Genomic DNA, 3,547 nt, shown 5'->3' with positions numbered 1-3,547 from the left:
ATCCAACACTAGGAATTTGTCTTTGATTACCTTTGACCGTAGTTTAAGGGAAGCTTCTGCAATCCCTAAACTTGTGACGGCTATTCCATGTGATATAGGAACCTGTACCTGAATTTCATAAAGTTCTGGCTTACCTAGAAGTGACCACAGCCCATAAGACATGACATTAGTCATGGCAGTGCAATCTATCTCTGCTGTAAAGTTGAATTTCAATTTCTCATGCACATCCAACGAGAATTTAATCGTCTTGTTGGCTGCCAAGTAGCTGATGTCCTCGTTGCTTTCGGTACTTTTCTTAGACTTTTGTGCCTTGAAGGCTTTGTCATCCTCTTGTATGTTGAACTTATTTGTCATTTGACTGGTTGTAGCATGTCCCAAGTGCTTACTATCTTCTGCTGTAGCTGCTTGTTGGTGTTCATTGCTAGTTTCTGATTGTGATGCCTTGATTCTTGATTTCAGAAGCTCTCTATCACTATTTACTTCTTCTAGCACTTGAAGGTCATTCCATGGTGACTTTTCTTCTTGGAAATGTTTTGAAGCTTGTGTAGCAGGATGTTGAGGTTTACTCTCTTCTTCGGATGCAATGGTTGCCGTGGCCTTTATTTTCCATTGTTCCATGGGTTTTTGTAGAGTCTCTTCTCGAAAATATTCATTCATATCCTGTATTTCTTGTCTTTGGTAGTCAATCTTGGACTCAGTCATTTCCCTTTATTCTGCGGCGCATTTTATGTCTTCAGTTACATCTTCTTTTAGCTTCTCATACTCTTTGATTTGTTCAATCACCAATGAAGATTCCACAATAGAAAATTTATTTGGTAGACTTTTAGCTTCATCCATTGACTCTATTTGCATGTCTTCCACTTGTGATGTGGCACTAAGATTTTTTGTTACCTCTTCTTGCGTTGGCTCACTATCGTCAGAATCTTGGCTTCTTTTTCTATCGAACCTTGAACTACGAGCTTCATCTTCATCACCTTGTGGATGCTTTGACTTGTCCTCACTGAGGTTCCTTAAACGATCTTGAATCAGCTGATTCAATTGATCTTTTTTGAAATCCTGATTCTCTATGATAATGTCGTTGACACCCTTGACTTCAAGCAACTGTGTCTTGAGCCTATCTTTTGTGCTCTGCGACAAGATCTGCTTCTTTTTTCGGAGATCTTGTTGGGGATTCTTTCTTCCGTTCCCTTGTTGTCACTGTCTGAACTTTTCTTTTGGCGTGTTGCTTCTTCTTTTCCATGTAGAGCTTTTCTGGGCACTCCTTCACTAAATGACCAATGGCACATTGGTTGCAATATGTTGTTATCTCAACATGTGCACCCTTTGGACGAGGTAGCTCTCCATAATACTGCTGATAATGGTTTCCTGTGGTATCTAGATACAAATATGACCTCTTCTTTGCATGCATGAACCTGTAGATTACGACCGACTTAGGTGTATCCACTGGCTTTGTCTCTTTATCCTTCATCGTCTTGTCCTTGAGAAGCTGAAAATAACTTCCATTATTGCTACAAGATCAAATCACTATCCATGCTTTCTAGCAATTGTAATGCTAATTCTTCGATCAGTATATGGTCTTTGACGTGGGGCTTCTGCATAGCCTTAGGGCTATGTTTTCAAGTTGATCTTGGCGAGTTCTGCACCGAGGGTGAAGATTGAACCGAATTTTTGTTTTCAGTTTCCCTTGATGGTGCTTTTGGACGGGGTCCAAGTATGTGACTTACAGGTTGCCCACAATTGCTAGACCCATCCATATTTCTCACATTGGCTATTTCATAGTGCCTATCGTATTTGTCAATCACAATGACATCTTGACCTGACCTTTTACATTGGGCATTGTGAATTTCCAGTGGTATCTCCTCTGGCTCCGCATCTTCCAATGCTTTTGAAATTCCACTTGGACTCCTGAAAAGGACACTGCTTCTTGTAAAACTAGACTTCTTAATCCCGCTCTTGAAGTTATAGAGTCTCTTTGTTGAGTTTGAACTCCCACCATCTGAGAGGGTTTCATATCTGATGCTGGTGATGGGGGCTCTTCACAAACCAAGCTTCCATACCCCTCTTCTCTCGTCCCCACCCCATGAAAACCCCCTCTTAGGGAGGGAGTGATAAAAAGCATTGGAAAAAAGTAAGGAAAAAATAAAGTATGATTATGTAAATATATAAGAAAGGTAAAATAGGCCACCTCATGCCTGCGGGGTAGCCCATCCCCACCTTGCCTCCTTTTTCTTCACTGTTGCCCCGCCGGGTGTCCCTTTTCCTCTCCTCCACTCAAAAGGTCAACCCCCTCTCTCTTCCCCTTGTACTTTCTCCTTTCTCTCTCCCCTCAAGCTACCCCACCTCTCACCAATAACGCATTATAACTCACCAATAATGCACCCTAACTCACATGCAACTTACCCTATCTTCCAAAATAGTATACCCCACCCCCTCTTTCTCTCTCCTATCATATCCCATGACCCAAATACCCCCCTCTCTCTCTAAAGGGCGCCATGTCTCTTGTCTTGTAGCTAAATAACCTCCCCCACACTCACACACACTCAGTTTCACTGAAAAATGTGCCCACAGACCCATCCCCACCCGGTGGTTACCTGGTTTTTCTTGTGTTCACACACATCTGCACACAGATTCACCTCTGAACACACTCCCCTCTCTCCCCTCTTGTAATTACTTTATTCTCCATGTCACCTCTCACTTTTTTTTCATCAACCCATCTCTCTCTCTTAGTCTCTCTCTCATGAGACTGCTATTCTGGCACATATACACACAGCCAGACAAGTGGGGCCCACAGTCACATGGCCTATGTAGATAATGATTTCTTCATTTCTAAATTCTAGAATTTCTCCCCCCTCCTCCCCTATATAAAGAGGGGTCACCATCACACTAATACACACACAACATCACCAAAGAACACACTATGCACTGTGTGTGCCTAGTGCACACACACCCACCCACACCATCACCATCACCATCACCGCAATCACCATGCTTGTTTTGAGCATGACCTCTACACCATTGGCTATGGAAGATGAAGGGCAACTAAATGAAGGATGATGGCCATAATCCTCGTGCAAGTCTTCGCCATCAACTCCCACCTATCCGCCATGTGCTCTACCACTCTCTCCCTTCTCATTCCCCTACCCTATGCTCCCCATTTCATCACCTAATTCTCTAAATAAAGCTTGAGGTTTTGTGAGTATGTTTTCTTGCAATGTTTTGCCCACGTGAGGTGTGCGGAATCGCCACCTAGTCTTGTGTTTTGGAGTGAGCTTGTGTATGTGTGAAGGGTGTGTGGATTCGCCATCCTTTTGTGGTGCCTAAGTACTAAGCCGCTATACCCCCTCCCTCACTCTCTCTCTCTCTCTCTCTCTCTCTCTCTCTCTCTCTCTCTCTCTCACTTGATCACATTCCCTTTCCTCTTCATCATTACTCCCAAGCATCCATCTCTCTTGGATGAAAACTTTGTTATGGTGGTGTGTTGTTTGCGTCCTAGCCGCTGAAGCTAGGTGGTGCCCCCTGTTTGCTTTACCATGAGAGGCTCGAGGCG

The sequence above is a fragment of the Adiantum capillus-veneris genome, chromosome 23 (genome assembly GCF_014529385.1).
Source record: "Adiantum capillus-veneris isolate H3 chromosome 23, ASM1452938v2, whole genome shotgun sequence".
NCBI classification, from domain to species: Eukaryota; Viridiplantae; Streptophyta; class Polypodiopsida; order Polypodiales; family Pteridaceae; genus Adiantum; species Adiantum capillus-veneris.
Note: the sequence above shows the minus strand (reverse complement) of the source record.